The sequence below is a fragment of the Psammomys obesus genome, unplaced genomic scaffold (assembly GCF_907164565.1).
Source record: "Psammomys obesus unplaced genomic scaffold, mPsaObe1.curated_primary_1811, whole genome shotgun sequence".
Lineage (NCBI taxonomy): Eukaryota > Metazoa > Chordata > Mammalia > Rodentia > Muridae > Psammomys > Psammomys obesus.
The window spans coordinates 39,438,205-39,457,333 of NW_026593286.1; the positions used below are offsets into that span (position 1 = coordinate 39,438,205).

The window sequence follows — 19,129 nt, forward strand, 5'->3', positions numbered from 1 at the left end:
GATGACCTTCACCACTCTGGGTCCCTCAATCCTTCCTCCCATTCTTCCAGAAAACCCGCTAGGCTTGGCCTGTTTGGCTGTGAATCACTGCATCTGTTTCCATTAGCAGCTGGATGAATTCTCTCAGAAAACAATTATGCTAGACTCCTGTCTACAAGCATAGCAAAATGCAATTGATCCTGTCAGGAGTTTACTCTCTCCCATGGGGTGGGTCTCAAGTTGGGCCAGTCCTAGATTTACCATTCCCTTAATTTCTGTTCCACGTTTATCTCTATAATTCTTGTAGGCAAGACACATCTGGGTCAAAGGTTTTATGGATGGATTTGTGTCCTGCCTCCTTCCCATTGGGAGTCTTCCAGGCTATAAGAGGTGGCAACTATAGGCTCCAGATCCCTTGTTGCTATAAGTAATAGCTAGGGTCACACACACCTATAGACTCCAGGGAGCCTCCTATAACCCAGAGATATACCCCAAAGGTATAAGGGTTTCTAATCTTTATTCCTGCTGCTCTCCAAATCCTCCATCAACAGAAGAATCTCTAATGGTCAATGAGCACTTAAAGAAATGTTCAACATCCTTAGTCATCAGGACAGGTTGTGGAGAAAGGGGAAACCTCCTCCATTGCTGGTGGGAATGTAAACTGGTTCAACCACTTTGGAAATCAATCTGGCACTTTCTCAGACAATTTGGAATAGTGCTTCCTCAAGACCCAGCTATACCACTCCTAGGCATATACCCAAAATTTGCTCAAGTACACAACAAGGACATTTGCTCAACCATATTTGTAGCAGCTTTATTGGTAATAGCCAGAACCTGGAAACAACCCAGATGTCCCTCAACAAAGGAATGGATACAGAAATTGTGGTATTTTTACACAATGGAATACTACTCAGCAATCAAAAACGAGGAAATCATGAAATTTGCAGGCAAATGGTAGGATCTAAAAAAGATTATTCTGAGTGCGGTATCCCAGAAGGAGAAAGACACATATGGTATATATTCACTCATATAGTCCTATAAGATATGATAAACATAATGAAATCTATACACCTAAAGAAGATAAAGAAGAAGAAGGACTCGGGGTAAGATGATCAATCCTCATTTAGAAAGACAAATGGGAGGTGCATTGGACATAGGAGAAAACAAGTAACAGGACAGGAGCCTACTGCAGAGAGACTCTGCCTAGCAGTGTATCAAAGCAGATATTAAGACTCATAACCAAACCTTCAGCAGAGTGCAGGGAATTATATGAAAGAAGGGGGAGTTAGTATGACGTGGAAAGGATAGGAGCTCCACAAGGACCAAATATATCTGGGCACAGGGGTCTTTTCTGAAAATGACACTCCACCAAAGACCATGTATGGATATAACCTAGAACCTCTGCTCGGATGAAGACCTTGGTAGCTCAGTAACCAATTGGTTTCCCATAGTAAGGGGAACAGGGACTATTTCTGACAGGAACTCAATGGCAGGTTCTTTGACCTCCCCATCCCCCAAGGGAAGAGCAGTCCTGTTAGGCCACAGAGGAAAACTTTGGAGCCAGTCCTGAAGACACCTGATAAAACAGGGTCAGATGAAAGGGGAGAACCTCAGTGGACTTGGAAAGGAGCAGGGAGGAGATGAGGGAGGGAGGAATTGGGAGGGAATGAGGGAGCATGATACAGCTGGGATACAGAGTTAACAAAATGTAACTAATAATAAAAATTAAAATTAAAAAAATGAAAACACACACAAAAAAAGAAAAATCATTACAAGAGCTGTGGAGAATATTCATTCTTTCATAGATACAGTGAAAATTTTCATGGAGTATCAAACCTAGGACTTTATACATGCTAGACAAACAATCTATCAACTGAATCTATCATCCTTATATTGAAATTGTAAGTAAAATTTATTCAAAAATATCAAATAAATAAAATACTTATGATGTTATGATGTTATAAAAAAGGAAATCATGAAAGTTGCAGGCAAATAAATCAAACTAGAAAAATAATCTTCTTGAGTGAAGTAACACATACTCAGAAAGACATGAATGGTATGTTCTCATTTATAAGTGGCTATTAGCCATAAAGCACAGAACAGCTACTCTGAAATTTGCACACCCAACGAAGCTAAGTAACAAGGAGAGCGCAAGGGGGAGGCTTAATTTTACTCACAAAAGGAAATAAAATGGACATATGAAGTAGATGGAGGAAGGGTACTGGGTGAGAGAGAGGGTAGGTAGAGAAATGGGGGGGAGATAAATATTTTGAAATTTAAAAAAATTATATTACCTATCTAATGTATTTCACAATTATTATATAACTTCAAGTGTCTACCTTGTTATTTAAATAGCCTCAATGTTATTGTTCTGTTCAGTATATCTCATTATAAGTGTACATTTTTAACATGTTAATATGAACATTTTGGTGAATGATTACATTGCTTCTACTTATATATCTCATGAGCAATGTATGTTGAGTAACATGTACACATATTTATATTTTATATTTTATTTAGATATTTATTTAGATAAATATTTATAATATTTATATTTTATTTAGAAATAAAATTTAAGGTTACTGTTTTTGGTATAGATATTTGACCTAAAAGTTAAAGCAGTTTGCTAAAAAAAATTTAATTATACTAACAGTTTCTCAACATCTGGGTAAAAACTATGACATTTAGCTGAACTGAAAAGTATAAAGCCCTGGTTAAAAATTGAAAATTACCCATAAAAAAGGAAATACATATTTTGCTCATGAATTGGAACAATAAGTCATAAAAATGTCTGTACAACACAAAACAAGGTATAATGCAGTGCCTATAAAAATCCTTTTGTAATTTTATAGAAATAGAAAAAAGTGATTCACTTTCTACCAAAGAACAAAAATCTGAATACATAGTTATTCCAAATCCTTTTTTTATAAACTCGATTTCAAGTTGACTAGAAAATTCTTTTCTTTTTTAAATTAAATTTTTATTTTTATATTAATTACAGTTTATTTACTTTGTATCCCAGCTGTAGCCCACTCCCTCATTCCCTCCCAATCCTCTCATCTCCTCCCATGCCCCTCTCCAAGTCCAATTGCTAATACTGTGTGGAGGCAGGGCTATAAATCTCAATAGAATATCTCAAGCCAGATTTAGAAATCTATTTTAAGTCTTCAAAACAGCAAAATACTTGCATAAAACAGACAGAAAGACCAATGAAACAGAGAGTGTCAGCAATTAAATTTGTACATTTACAGACTATTTTTGTAATGATGTCAAAACACACAGTAGAAAAAAATATTTTTTTTTAATAAATGTTGTTGAGCAAAGATTATAAAAAGTATACATTGTACATCATTTATCCTCAGGCACATTTATGTTTGTGTGCACACAAATATAACACGTGTGTGTGTGTGTGTGTGTGTGTGTGTGTGTGTGTGCATGGACACATATGTGTGTGTTTGATGTTGGTGAAGAGTTCCAAAGCCATACTCATGCTGAGCAAATATTCCACAGCTGTATCAGAAAAGCAAATATTTGTTTGTAAAGATATACTATTAAGAATGATGACTGTAAGTAGGATTATTTTGAAATCTGACTGAGAACCTGTACTTGCAGAAATGCAAAAGGCCAAAACAACTCTGAGATTCCATCTTACACCCATCAGAATACCTAAGATAAAAATCTCAAGTGATAGCACATGCTGGCAAAGATGTGTAACAAGGAGAATACTCGTCCATTGTGGATCGGAGAGAAAATCTGTGTAACCACTGTGGAAATCAATCTGGAAGTTTCTCATAAAACTGAGAATAAATCGATCTCAAAACCCAGCTAGTCCACTCCTAGGCAAATACCTAAAAGATGCTCCACTTTACCACAAGTACAACACTTGCTCAGCTATGTTCGAAGAAGCTTTATACATAATAGGCAGAAACTAGAAACAATCTAGGTGTCCCTCAACAGAAGAATTGATAAAGAAAATGTGGTACATTTACACAAAGGAATGCTACTCACCTAATAAAAACAAAGACATCATGCAACTTGCAGTCAAATGGATGAACCAAGAAAAGACCATCCTGAGTTAGGTAACTCAGATCCAGAAAGGCACACATGTTATGTATTCACTTATAGGTAGATATTAGCCATATGGTATGGAATAATCATGCTACAATCCACAGACCCAAAGAAGTTAAGTAACAATGAAGGTCTAAGGGAGTATGTTTGAATTTCACTCAGAAGGGAAAATAAAATAGACATCTGAAGTAGGAGGGAGAGAACTGGGTGGGTAGGGGAACAAAGATGGGAATCACGTGTATGAGGGGTTGGGAGAGAGAACAGAAATCAGTGGGGGAGGGCCACCTCTTGGATGGAGAAGTTCCCAGGAGTCTATGGTGGTCACCCTAGCTGTGATTCCTAGCAGAGGGAGATTTGGGGCCTGAAGAAGCCACCTCCTGCAACCAGTTGGGAGGGGACAACAACCCACACACAAAACCTTCAACCCAGCCAACCAATGACCATGAGAGAGGGCCCACCCTGACACTATTAACAATATTTTTCTATACTTTCAGACAAGAAGCCAGCAAAACAGTCACCTGAGAATCTTCACCAAGAAACTGAAAGAAACAGCTAAACATTAGGCAGGATTGGGAGGAAGGATTGGAAGATCTAGAAAGATCAAGGACACCATGAGAAAACCTACAATATCAACTACCATGAGCCCATAGAAGCTAACAGATACTGAACCACCAACCAGTGATCATCCATGGTATGTACCTAAACCCCCATATATGTAAAACAAATGTACAGTTTGGTCCTCAAGTGGGACTTCTAACAGGAGGAGCAGGAGATGTCTGTGACTCTGTTGTCTGCCTCTGGATCCTTTTCCCTTAAGTAGACAGCCTTGTCTAGTCTCAATAGAAGAAGATGTAGCCAGTCCTTCTTTATAGGTCAAGGCAGGATATCCCTGGGAGGCCTCCCCTTCTCTGAGAAGAAAGGAATGGGGACTTAGGAGGAGAGGATTGGAAGTGTGCTGGAGGGACTGGGAGGAGAGGAGGAAGGGGAAGTTCTCAAAGGGATGTAAATTAATTATTAAATATATTCATTAAAAAGCGAATGTTTGCTTATAAAAATCTACTGCTTGGAGTGATGACAATAAAAAGGAATCTTCTGAAATTAGACTTCTTACCAGAGAACCAGGAATTGCAGAAATGCCTAATGTAACTCTTTCAGAATTAAGAAATCTGAAGAGTGGCAAATCTGAAGAGAACTGATTGTAATAAAATACTGTTAATTGTCATCAATTTCTACTCATACAGTGGTAACATCTATTCATCCTCTACCCAACCTGGAAAATGAAGCATGGTTATAGCACGTGAGGGTTAATTTAGATTGTAACAGCTCTCTCCTGCAAATGTGATGGGCTTGAGTCTTGATCTTCTCATCACCAGGCATAAAACAGAATGACTCATTATCACAGTCAGCAATTCTCACTTTTGATATCACTGATTCTTGGGAAATTAAAAAAATAAAAATGCCCTACCCCACATTTATTTTTGTATTTTTGGAGAAAAGAGTAGGTATTATAAAAGTAGAATACAAAACAACCATATACTTTGAAAATAACCTAAAGAACCAGGATAAATATAAAGTAATCCCAAATATTCACAGTTGATGACTCAGAGTAAGAGAGTTTAGTTCTTTCAATGGAAGGCATTAATAAAAACAGGTAAATAACTCAATGAAACTAGAAAGAAAATGTTAAGTCAGTTTGCATCTAACCAAAATACAGTCCCATTGTTCATCTAAAGGATCTAAACAAAAAGGAGGATCTCAAGTAAGATGAACAATACTCATTTAGAAAGGCAAACAGGATAGACATTGGAAGAGGGAGAAAACAGGAACCAGGACAAGAGCCTACCACAGAGGGCCTCTGACTCTACCCAGCAGGTTTTCAAAGTAAATGCTGAGGCTCATAATCAAACTTTGGGCAGAGTTCAGGAAATCTTGTGGAAGAAGAGGAGATAGAAAGATCTGGAGGGGACAGGAGTTCCACAAGGAAAGCAACAGAACCAAGAAATCTGAGTCCAGGGGTCTTTTCTGAGACTGAAACTCCAACCAAGGACCCCTGCACAGACGTAGCCCATGGCAGCTCAGTGTCCAAGTAGGTACCCTAGTGAGGGGAACAGGGACTGTCTCTGACATGAACTCAGTGGCTGGATCTTTGATCACCTACCCCTGATGGGGGAGCAACCTTAACAGGCCACAGAGGAAGACAATGCAGCCAGTCCTGATGAGACCTGATAAGCTAGGGTCAGATGGAAGGGGAGGAAGACCTCCCTATCAGTGGAATGGGGGAGGGGCATGGAAGGAGAAGAGGAAGGGAGGATGGTATTTTGAGGGGATGAGGGAGGGGGCTATGGCTGCGATACAAATTGAATAAATTGTAATATAAATAAATAAATAAAATTTTAAAATGACATTCTATACAGAAAGTAGCCTGAAGTAATCTTAAAACAATCCTAAATTTAGGAACTAAATTTAAAATGATTGAATATCCTTAAATGTGTATTTTAATTATATTATTATCCTCAAAGTCTGTTCCATTAATTTGTCTTATAATAAGAAAAAGAGACAATTCAGAGTAATAAAATGAAGCATTAAGAACTGATAAAAACACTGGAGTAAAATATATAGTTTGACAATTTTAAAAATATTGAAATGGCTTCAAAATTATTAAAATCTTTTTTCTATTAATATTTAAAACAGATGCATTATTTTATACAATATAACATACTAAACTTGTTAATAATGAATCATATTTATCAATATTTGAAACTTAAATGACAATCAATACTACAGTTGTTTTTATTGATCCACATATCAATGAACATCCATTACTTTTGTTCAATGATTTAAAATTTCTTTGTAAAATATGTGTCATCATATTGATTTTTCTGCACTTATTGAAAAATAGTACAGACAAAATTATCAGAAAAAGTGCATTTGTTACATTTATTATTAAGGAATCCTTCCAGAGGGTCCACCAGTTTCAAACTATTCTCCTCCGCAGAATTGGCATGACTTACAGGAACCCTTCTCTGATCTCTAAGAGTTTAGCATTTTCCAATACAACAACGTTTAGAGGACATCCACATTTTACTTTTTATAATAGACTAAGAGATAATCCATTATGTTAAGAGTTGAAAAGAAGGTTTGAATTTGGCATTTAGCACAGAAAAGAGAAGTGTATATTGAGTTCTCTACATGGAAGAATGAGAAATGACTAAATTCCTGTAGTTTCATGCAGTAGCAATGATCTCCATCTGTCCTGTCGGGTACAATGAGTGTCTTTGTGTAGATTCCTGGTCTGCAGTTTGCACTGGGAAAATGGCAATCCAGATACAGGTGGAAAGTTGAGGACTGTAAAGTTTGTATAATATAAGGAGAGAAATTTCTAATTACTCATTCTCCGCCATACAAAAAATGGGATTTGCAAATCAGCTTCAAACAAATGGGGACAGTCCTGGGTGAACGGAGCTCACTGTTAGGCAAGCAGTCACACTGTATACTGGGCAGCTCTATGGAGCAAGACGAGTGAATTCCAGGACCCGACATTCAGGATTCTAGGAACAAATCTGTAAAAATTCCCTGATCTCAAGACAGGATACAAATCCCAAAGTGTGTATGTGTGTATAATCACCAGATAGCAAATGAAATATTTTGTCTATTACAAATAAAGCTGCTATAAACATGGTTGAGCAAATATCCCTTTTGTGTACTTGAGCAAACTTTGGGTATATACCTACAGTGGTATAGCTGGGTCTTGAGGAAGCATTATTCCTAATTGTCTTAGAAAGCTCCAGATAGATTTCCAGAGTGGTTGTACCAGTTTACATTCCCACCAGCAGTGGAGGAGGGTTCCCCTTTCTCCACAACCTCTCCAGCATGTGTTGTCCCTTGAGTTTTTCATCTTGGCCATTCTGATGGGTGTAAGGTGATATCTCAGGGTCGTTTTGATTTGCATTTTCCTGATGTCTAATGAGGATGAGCATTTCTTTAAGTGTTTCTCTGCCATTCGATATTCCTCTGTCAAGAATTCTCTGTTTAGCTCTGTTCCCTTTTTTCTTTTTATTAATTACACTTTATTCATTTTGTATCCCCCCATAAGCCCCTCCCTCCTCCCCTGCCGATCCCACCCTCCCTCCCCTTTCTGCATACATGCCACTCCCCAAGTCCACTGATAGGGGAGGTTCTCCTCGTCTTTCTGATCTTAGTCTATCAGTTCTCATCAAAAGTGGCTGCATTGTCCTCCACTGTGGCCTGGTAAGGCTGCTCCCCCCTCAGGGGGAAGTGATCAACAAGCAGACCAATCAGATTATGACAGAGGCAGTCCCTCTTCCCATTACTATGTAACCCACTTGGACACTGAACTGCCATGGGCTACACCTGTGCAGGGGTTCCAGGTCATCTCCACAAATAGTCCTTGGTTGGAGTATGAGTCTCTGGGAAGTTCCCTGTGTTCAAATTATCTTGTTCTGTTGCTCTGCTTGTGGAGTTCCCGTCCCCTCCAGCTCTTACTATTTCCCACTTCTTACATAAAATTCCATTCACTCTGCCCATCAGTTGGCCATCAGGCTCAGCATCTGCTTTGACAGTCTATACTGCAGAAGCTTTCAGAGGCCCACTGTGGCAGGTTTCAAGGTTGTTTCCTGTTTTCTTCTGGCTTTCAGAGGCCCTCTGTAGTGGGTTCCGAGGTTGTTTCCTATTTTCGTTTTCTTCTGATGACCATCCTCTTTGCCTTTCAGGATGGGGAGTGAACATTTTAGTTAGGGTCCTCTCTATTGCTTAGTTTGTTTAGATGTACAGATTTTAGTGGGTTTATTCTATATTGTATGTTTATATGAGTGAGTGTATACCGTGAGTGTCTTTTTGCTTCTGGGACAACTCACTCAGGGTGAGTTGTCCCAGAAGCAAAAAGACACTGTTCCCCCTTTTTTTAATTGGATTACTTGGTTTGCTGCTTTTCAGCTTCTTTAGTTCTTTGTATATACTCGATATTAGTCCTCTGTCAGATAAAGGGTTAGTGATTGGTTACAGATTGGTTTCCCAATCTGTAGGCAGTCGTTTTGTTTTGATGACAGTAGCCTGTGGTAGCTCAGTAACCAATTAGTTTCCCATAGTGAAGGGAACAAGGACTATTTCTAACAGGAACTCAATGACTGGCTCTTTGGCCTCCCCACCCCCCAAGGAAGGAGCAGTCCTGTTAGGCCACAGAGGAGAGCTTTGCAGCCAGTCCTGAAGATACCTGATAAAACAGGATCAGATAAATGGGGAGGAGGTCCCCCCTATCAGTGGACTTGGAAAGGGGCACAGTGGAGATGAGGGAGGGAGGGAGGGACTGGGAGGGAATGAGAGATCGGGACATGGCTGGGATACAGAGTTAATAAAATGTAACTGATAAGAAAAAAATAAAATTAAAAAAAATAAAATAAATAAAAAAGTAATATTTTGTATGATATAATTTTAAAAATCTACAGTATCATTTTCCCTACACTGTTGACATGAGACCACCACATTAGCATTTCTTAAGCTTACTACTAGAAATTCAGTCCACCCATTGATTATTAGCCTGCACTTCACTTCTTCAAACTTCCAGTCTGGGAGTTCAGCAATAGAGTATAAACACTTAGTTGCCATGATAGTAAGAGTCCCAATGAATTTCAGTTTGTTATGAATTTGTCTAATTTATTCAATATATATCATAATCGTAAATATAGACACATGCTAAGAACAACACACACTAAAATCAACTAAGAAATTTGAAATATTTAACTTGCCTTTTATTGTATATTTTCGCTTATTATCTGTAGTATCAGTAAAATAAGTGTGAACAGAAGATCTAATAAAGTTAAGCTCTTTGATCTTTAAGAAGATATTGTTACAGCTCTTACAATTTCCCACTTCTTACCTAAGATGCCATGCACTCTGCCCAACAGTTGGCCATAAGTCTCACTGTCTGCTTTGATAGTCTGCAGGGCAGAGGCTTTCAGAGGCCCTCTGTGGCAGGTTCCTAGGTTGTTTCCTGTTTTCTTCTTCTTCTGATGTCCATCCTCTTTGCTTTTTGGGATGGGGATTGAGCGTTTTACTCAGGGTCCTCTCTCTGACAGAAACCCCGCAAGGAGAGCAACAGAACCAGAAAATTTGAACACAGGAGTCTTCCAAGAGACTCATATTCCAACCAAGTACCAAGCATGGAGATAACCTAAACCCCTGCACAGATGTAGCCCATGGCAGTTTAGTGTCCAAGTGGGTTACATGGTAATGAGAAGAGGGACTGCCTCTAACATAATCTGATTGTCCTGCTCTTTGATCACCTCCCCTGAGGGGGGGAGCAGCCTTACCAGGCCACAGAAGATGACAATGCAGCCACTCCTGATGAGCTCTAATAGACTAAGATCAGAAGGAAGGAGAGGAGGACCTCTCCTATCAGTGGACTTGGGGAGGGGCATGCATGAAGGGAGAGGAAGGGTGGGACTAGAGGGGAGGAGGGTGGGCTTATGTGGGGATACAAAGTGAATAAAGTGTAATTAATAATAAAATAAAATAATACATAAAAAGAAGATATTGTTCTTTGTAAATAACAATATTATAAATGGGTAAATATTTGAAGATCATAAATTGTTTGTATTTAGTCTGCTTTGTAAACTAAAGTCTCAATTGCATCAATGTTTGAAAGCAAATTAAACACTGTTTCCAGCAAACTAAACCTATTTGCTCTTTTCTGTTGTATATCTTGGAGCTCTTTTGTTATCCTGCCTTCCTCCAAAACTGAAATGTTACGATCAAACGCTTACATTCTCCTTGAACTTTTCGCTCTCTCTCCTTTCTTTCTCTCCTTTTTCTCTCATTTTAGCTTCTTTAAGGCTATAGATTTTAGTATGTTTATGCTATATTATATGGCTAATGTCCACTTAAAAGTGAGTATATATCATATGTGTCTTTCTGCTTCTGGGTTACCTCACTCAGGATGATCATTTCTAGTTCTATTGACTTGACTGCAAATTTCATGATTTCCTTTTTTTTTAATTGCTGAGTAGTATTCCATTGTGTAAATGTACCACACTTTCTGTATCCATTCCTACACTGAGGGACATATAGGTTGTTTCCACTTTCTGCCTATTAGAAATACTGCTACTATGAATATGGTTGAGTAAAAGTCTTTATTAAATGGTAGGGCACCTTTGGGTATATCCCTAGGAGTGGTATGGCTGGATCTTGAGGAAGTACTATTCCTAGTGTTCTGAGGAAACACCAGATTGATTTCCAAAGTGGTTATAAAGGTTAAATTCCCACAGCTATGGAGGAGGTTTCCCCTTTCTCCACAACCTCTCCAGCACACAGCATCTTGTGAGTTTTTGATCTTAGTCATTCTGATGGGTGTAAGGTGAAATAGCAGGGTCATTTTGATTTGCATTTCCCAAATGACTATGAATGCTGAACATTTATTTAAGTGTTTCTTTGCCATTCGATATTCCTCTGTTGAGGATTCTTTGTTTAGCTCTCTACCCCATTTTTTTTTTAATTGGATTATTTGGTTTATTGGTGTTTAACTTCTTGAGTTCTTTATATATACTGGATATTAGCCTTCTGTCAGATATAGGGTTGGTGAAGATCATTTCCCAGTCTGTAGGCTGTCGTTTTGTTCTGATGACAGTGTCCTTTGCTTTACAAAAGCTTTTCAGTTTCATGTGTTCCCATTTATTAATTGTTAACCTTACAGTCTGTGCTGTTGGTGTTCTGTGCAGAAAGTTGTCTCCTTTTCCATTGAGGTCAAGGCTTTTCCCACTTTTTCTTCTAACAGATTTAGTGTGTCTGGTTTTATGTTGAAATCTTTGATGCACTTGGAATTTAACTTGTGCTGGGTGATATATATGGGTCTATTTTCATTTCTCTACATGTAGACATCCAGTTAGACCAGCACCTTTTGTTGAAGATGCTGTCTTTTTTCCATTGTATGGTTTTGCCTTCTTTGTCAAAAATCAAGTATCCATAGATGTGTGAGTTTATTTCTGAGTCTTCAATTCTATTCCATTGGTTCACCAGTTAAGCACTTAACTATTTCTATTTAAATATTTCCAAAGCTATAAACATTTTTCACATAAAAAATTTAAAAGTTAACAACACACTGTTGACAAAAGTTCTCATATATTGATAAATTATTCAGCTATTGCATGACTGAATTTCAAGTTCACTACAAAACAAAACTGTATTTTATTCTATGAAGCATAACATTCTTTAAAGATATAACTGTTGTTATATAGAGACACACAAACATGGCACGCACATACATCCATACTCATAGTCATACAAACAAATGTAGCACAAACATTTACACCTAATCAGGGAAGCACACACAAGTATACAAGCTATACATTCATGACACATGTACACACACCATCACAGACACATAAATGTGTTACATAAAATATTAAATATATTACTACAACTTCAGTACATTCAACATGAGCATAAAGGTTGCCTAATCAATTGTATGCCTATGCATTACTTAATATAATATATTAAAAGTGCTAAGGTATGAGGACATGTTTGTCTATATATTAGCACAAATTTATAATTCATGTATCTTATTTACTGCTGCTTTTGCTGAGAGTGGTATTGTATATTGTCTTCTTTTGAAGTTCTGATAATTAAAGCACTGCTTTTGAAGCTAGGAAACTGTGTCACAACTGAGTTACCCAGTATAAGGTGTCTTACATATGTGTAGCTTGAACCCATTATCAAAGTTTTTCTATTTAGTACCTGAAAAACTAATATTTCCAAGTAATATCCAGGTGTTACTGGTGATATTGGTTCTAGAATAAACAGTGGCAATGGTTAAACAATGGTTCCCTTTGTATTATTTTCTTGGTGTTCTCTGCTATTCTTCAGTCTGTCTTTGGTTTAATATTGTTAAATGCTTTAAATTAATTATTTTCAATTATATTGTCCAATTGTTTTTACATTGTGTTTATTTTTATCCCTCTAGATGCCAATTATATGTACAGTGGATTTTTTCTCTGTTCTTCATGTTTGCTTGCTCTCTCTTTCTCCCCTACCCCTTTACTTCTTCCATCTCCCTCCTCTTCCCTCTCTTTTTCTTCCCACTTCAGTTTCTATGTTTCATACTTATCTTTCTCTTACAGCTGTAACAACTTCTGTGCTGTCAGTGTCCATGCTTGTTAATGTCGTCATTGGATACACAATTTTAGCTTATATTTGATTCAATAGACTAATAGCACAAAGACATAAAGTGTAAATATATTATATGTTGGAAAATATCACTTTATAGTTTCAAAATGTACACATGCTTTTAGAATTTCAATTTCAAAAGATTAGTAAGTAGATTTATAGTAAATCAACAAATCATGTATATTTGGCTCTTTATGAGGACAATCTAAGAACAGACTACTAAGTGTGGAAACAATGATAAAGTTTTATCAATTTCTGAGTTCTCAGATATGGTCACTTTTCCACTTTTCTCATTGCATTTTAATAATAGTTTTAAACTACTAATTAATGGTGCTTAACGTGTTGCTTATATATAAATTTAAACATCTTCCTTATAAACACTTTGCTGGAATGTGTTATTAATTATGTACTTTCTTTGATAATTATTCACTTGTCTTCCTTATCTTACTATTTAAGTCAAAATTCACAATGCTACTGATACAATAAATAACTATAGATTTTAAAAATAATGAACTTATTTTTCCTGTAGCCATACATGGTAACTGATATTTACAGATTACTTTTTCTCTCCAGTCACTAACAATTCATGTCTGAGATATGTATTATGCATTTTAGTTGGACAATATTTTATCTAATACCCAAAGTTATTAATGTTTTAATATCTAAAAGGTTTTAGTGTGTCTACATAAGGCCATTAGAGGAAATGTCTACCTAATTTCATGTCATATGTTGCAACTATGATACTGGAGCAGTATAAATGTAAATTATCATCAAGTTGTTTCCATTTTAGCTATATAAAATGATATAATTCTCATAAATAAATTCTGGTGTTAAGGTTGAATCCATTCGCATGATTAAAGTACACAGGGTTTTTGGTTTACAGTATTTTGAGCAAAGAGTGTTCAACTTGAATTTACTTATTGATAACATAAATTAAGGTCCCTAGAAAAAGAAAGAGTAAGAATAAAATTCTTATGAGCACAACAGAATTAGGGTGAAGAACAAGAATTCTACAATATGTTGAAAGCATCACATAGCATAGTCAATTTAGTTTTATTTCAGGAGTACAAAGATGGTTCAATATCTGCAAATCAATAAATGTCCTATTTAGGCACCACATAACCATCTCAATAAATGCGTAAAATCCTTTTCTGCAATTCAACATTCTTACATAACTGACCATAACAAAATCAATGTTAAATATTGCCAACCTTAAACTCATAAAATCTGAAAATCACTTAAATACTTAATTCAAGTGTAAGGCATAAGTTTCTAAATTTTCCAAGGCTATAAATATTTGTCACTTAAAACATTTTAAAAAGATAACAACACACTGTCTAAATATCCTCTCATGTATTGATAAATTATACAATTATCTCATGACAGAATTTCAAGTAAGTTACAAAACTACATTATATTTTATTGAGTAAAGCATAACATTCTTTAAAGATATAACTGTTGTTAAATACGAATACGCAAACATGGCACACATACACCCTACACAGAGCCACAAAAAATGGTGGAGTGGTCACAGTATATTTCAGACCATTATGAGTTTTAGCCACAGTCCTGAATTTGAAAGAATACAGTAGCTTAACTGTGAATATGATTAGCATTCAATATTATTCTGATACTTTACTTTCATTTTATTTATAACCTGTTCATTTCTAATCTAATTGCTTTCAAAGCTAATTGATGAAAGATGTGTTGAATTTGAGAAAATCCTCAACCATGTTTACTTGTGACAAGTAGCTATCATGTGCAATGCTGTCAGGGTCTGTGAGCAGATGAATAGATAAAGTGTGGTACTGATATACAATGGGGTAATTAATATTCAGCAGTAAAGAAGAAAAATGATGTCATTTTCACAAAATGTGTGTAACTAGAGATCATCATGCTAAAAGAAATATTACCAGACACGGAAAGACAAGCATTGTATGCTTTATCATATATGGAACATGGAATTTTTGAAAGTTAACTTGAAAAGAGTAATGGTACTATTAAGGACAGGTGAAGGGACAAAGGAAGGAGAGAGAGGAGAGAGTATGACAGTATGAAGGAGAACAAATATGATTGATGCATGATATACCTATGTAAAATGTATGAAGAATTCATTACTACTAATGTCCCATTTTTATTGTCAGTCTTAAAGTTCACAGATGAAGTCAATGAAATAATGATTGTACTTATGTATATTTATAACATAGGAGAACAGAATATATTATAAAACTGTTTATCTCCTTGAAATTCAAATAAACTTTCTAATAATGGAAAACATAGTGCCTGTTGTAACAACTCCAATGAATGTGATTGCTATTATGTTAGGTATTTCAAGAGAAAGCCTTGTTGAACTTAATAAAAACATTAAAAACTACAAGAAAAACAGAGAAGGAAAGACAAAATGAAAGCTCAGAGAAAAGGATTCCAAATCTACATGAAAATTTTTAAATGGATAAAGACTTTTAACAAGGTAAGTATTAAAAAAATCAGCCTACAAAAAAAAAAAAAAAAAAAAATTCAGTAACTTTCTTTTCTACCAGTAAGTAATTAATTGGGAAAGAATATCCTGGAGGTAGAAAATCACATTCTCACTGACTATTGTAGAAACAAAACAAAACAAAGCAAACAGAAAACAGAAGAAATGAATACCAATGCTCAATAATACTCATGGATTAAGGGGATTAACACTGAAAACTACTATATTACGAAAAGAAAGCCATATAATTTCAATACAATTTCTATTTTAAAATTCTGAGAGTATTTTAGACTAGAAAAATAATCATAACATCCACGTGGATGTGCAAAGAGTGTTTGTGTACATAAACACAAAGAAATCACAATACTTAATCCCAAAATATAGCAGAAAGCCATAGCAACAAAAACTATAGCACATAAACAAATGAGCATGGATTTATTATGGCCAAAAGACAGAGAATTGTCAAAATAATCCTCAGCAAATTAAAATAATCCTGTAGATATCACCATACTCAAATATTTGGATATACAGAGCTGTAGTAACAAAAAACTATGTTGCCTACCAGTATACAGCACATGGGTGTATGTTAAAAGCACTCTGAGTTTTAATGTAACCAAGATATTTACACAACCATGTTTATTGCACTGCTTTACAACATCTAATCTATGCACATAATTTGTATGCAAAATTAACAGATGGATGCATAAAAAATTAGTGCTTGTGCACAATAGAATTTCATATAACTGTAATAAAAATTAAATAGTTATTTGTAAGAAAATGATTATTCTATTTACATTTACAGATAGATGTATGTACAATTACAGAGTCATAGTATTCATACATGAATGTATATAATCATATGTATACATACCCATTTAGGAATATACATGAACTGGAGACCCTTATTTTAAGAATATAAATCATTACCTTATAGAAAAATAGCATTTTTCTTATATTCATATTGTATATTTCAATTTATATATAAATTTATGGGCACATTATTATAGAAAGGGAACATAAAAAGGGAGGGGAAAGTATAAATTGAGATAGAGAGGAGTGAAGGGAGTGTCATAGACTATGTTACAGGAAAACACTAGATAAAAACTTTTGAGAGTAAAAGTGGATCAGTAGGTAGTATTAGCAGAGAATGGTATGCTATTAAAGGTAAATGAGGAGAAATGATGAAAAAAGACCAATGATAGATGATAGACGATAGATAGATAGATAGATAGATAGATAGATAGATAGATAGATAGATAATAGAGAATGATCGTCATATGTGTATGTCAAAATGAATCTCATTATTTTGTGTGCCATAAAAATTATATTTTAAAATTAACAAATGAACAAAAATCAGTATGAATATCCAATGAATATGCTTATATGGATATGATAGTCTAGCTGAATATATTGACTGCAGTATTGCTTTATAATGCCTTCTTCTTTCAAACATTACATACACATTGATTATTTGACAATTCACATAATGCACCCCATCAAACTTGTTTCCCCTCCTCCTAGGCCAATCCTCCCATACTTGTGCCCTCCTCCAAAAAGAAAAAAACGAATACACTAAATCCAATTAGTGTCGTCTATATACTCATTGACACATGATTTGACTACCAGTAGCCAGTCCTGTAAAGATAGCAGAGTCCTTACCCACTCCTGCGCCGGAAGCTGTCAACTGTAAAGAGTTACATCCCAGCATCCCTATCAGTTTCTAAAGACTTTCTTCAATGGCTTCCTGTCTGGACTGCTTCTTTTTGGAAGGAGTTGAGGAGGTGATCGCAGAATCCTTCAATGTCTCTCATTCACAATTATGAGTCTGCATTCATCCATACCAATTTAAAAGAAGCTTCCTTTCCCATCACAGCCAGTGGCAACACAAAGCATGGATCTCACCATGGTCCCAGATGGTGGCAAGGACTATGGACATCAGTAGCACTCCTTCACCCCACCCATTGTTCTTTCTCCCATTTTCACTCCCACCTGCCACAGCACAGACCACAGACATCAGCATGGCCTCTAGTTCTAGCATGGACCAATGAGGTCTTTCTAGGAGGATCAATGCAGAAAATGAACTGTTCTTCATCTCAGACATCCTGCAGTTGCTAGAGTTTTCCGCAGCAGAGCCTATGGGAACTCCAGGCTGCTACACACAACCCTCATGGCCCAACAAGCCAAGGAGATGCTTACCTGTCAACTGCAGCTAGCTCCCATAACTGTAGCTGCCATGGCCAAATCTCCACGCATCCACTACTCTGTTTTGCCACCTTTTCCACCTCCCCACTGAACATTCATTGAAGTGGAATTAAAAACTGCAGTGACTTTCACACACTATATATTTATATTGCATCAATAGCTTTGCATTCAAGTACTTATTGCAATTGGTCTGCTTCAAAACTCTATGAAGCACCATGAATAGTGGACTGTCACTGAGTTTCAACTCAAATACCCTATTGTTGCTCAGACTCAGGAGGATCTTGCAAATAGGCTGAATGTCCAAGGGCAGAATCCATGAGAGCTCCAGGCTGATGCACACCCATCTGGTATGACCATCTCGAGCTGCCCGGCATATTCTCCATGCAGCAGAGCAAGCAGTACAGGTTGCAGCTCCATGCTGGCAGGCTGGGCCTACTGGCCTGAATCTCCAGCAGGAAAAGGACCAGCCTTACTCCTCTACACTTGCTACACTTCCTATTTATTGTCACCATGCCTCTAGTTTCACTTCTCTCCCCTGATTGCCTGGGTTCTGTTCCCTCATCTTTCCTTTCAATTTCAAGAGACTGCTTTTAAATAGCATCTTCCCTTAAAGCCTGCCTGTTTTTAGTTGTTCTACAGATACTGTGGGCTATGCAGACTCTTCCTCAGCTGCTTACATCTACTATCAGAGCCTTGGTGGGTCTCTCAGGCTACTTGAAGAGCCTCCATGGACCCACAGGTGCTGGTGGCTGCTACCATCTTGCATCAAATGTACTGTCTTTTGTGTAAATGTTTATGTGATAAGTGCTTCCAATGAAATTTAGCTTCCCTAAAAATTATCTTACAGAAAAATTTATATTTTAAAATTTAGAATTAAATTTATACTATTTTTAAAAATAAAAATTGAGAGTAAGACATTAATTAATTTGAAACCGCATTTTATTTCCTCTATATGTATATAAATATAAACTTGTGTGCATATATGCATAACTAGATATATGTATATACATTTGTAAACACACGCATTGTATATAATTAACAAAGAATGACATTCTTATATGTGGCCAATACTCATTTATAAGTGGAAAAGTGAGAAAGTAGAGGAAAAATAAAAGATTAGATTTTTTTATTTATTTAGCTGAAGCAATTTTTAGAAAATATCCACATGTAACATTTTATGGACTGAGCATGTTGTTTGTATGTATTTATATCTGCTTACATATGCAATAA

At 36.2% G+C, this 19,129-nt stretch overlaps 1 long non-coding RNA gene across 1 annotated transcript in view; it reads left to right on the forward strand.

The window, feature by feature from the left end:
- Positions 1–19,129, forward strand: part of LOC129683943 (uncharacterized) — a 45,043-nt gene that overhangs the window by 16,500 nt on the left and 9,414 nt on the right. The window contains exons 2-3 of the long non-coding RNA XR_008721224.1: positions 4,542–4,738; positions 15,547–15,691. This is a non-coding gene — a long non-coding RNA (uncharacterized LOC129683943). The remainder of the gene's footprint in view (positions 1–4,541; positions 4,739–15,546; positions 15,692–19,129) is intronic.